Source organism: Olea europaea, unplaced genomic scaffold (assembly GCF_002742605.1).
Source record: "Olea europaea var. sylvestris unplaced genomic scaffold, O_europaea_v1 scaffold293, whole genome shotgun sequence".
Taxonomy (NCBI): Eukaryota; Viridiplantae; Streptophyta; class Magnoliopsida; order Lamiales; family Oleaceae; genus Olea; species Olea europaea.
The window spans coordinates 610,686-610,952 of record NW_019247890.1 but is presented as its reverse complement, the minus strand read 5'-3'; positions in this window follow the sequence as shown (position 1 = coordinate 610,952).

The window sequence follows — 267 nt, the reverse complement described above, 5'->3', positions numbered from 1 at the left end:
TTATCTATTTATTGTATTAGACTATAGAGATGGAGTTAAAGTTGTTGAAGCGATTGATTAAAGAATGTTGTACTCTCCTCTCTAAAGAATATGCAATTTTAGATTTCAATTTTAAAAATGAATGTATTCGCCAAATGATGTGGCAAAGAAGTTCAAAAGAATGAAGTTCTAGTGTACATGATCTTCAGATGAATTTCACTGTGTTACAAAAATACATAAGTGGCAATTTTCCAGAGGGCAGTCGTCCATGGGTAGCATGCAATTATT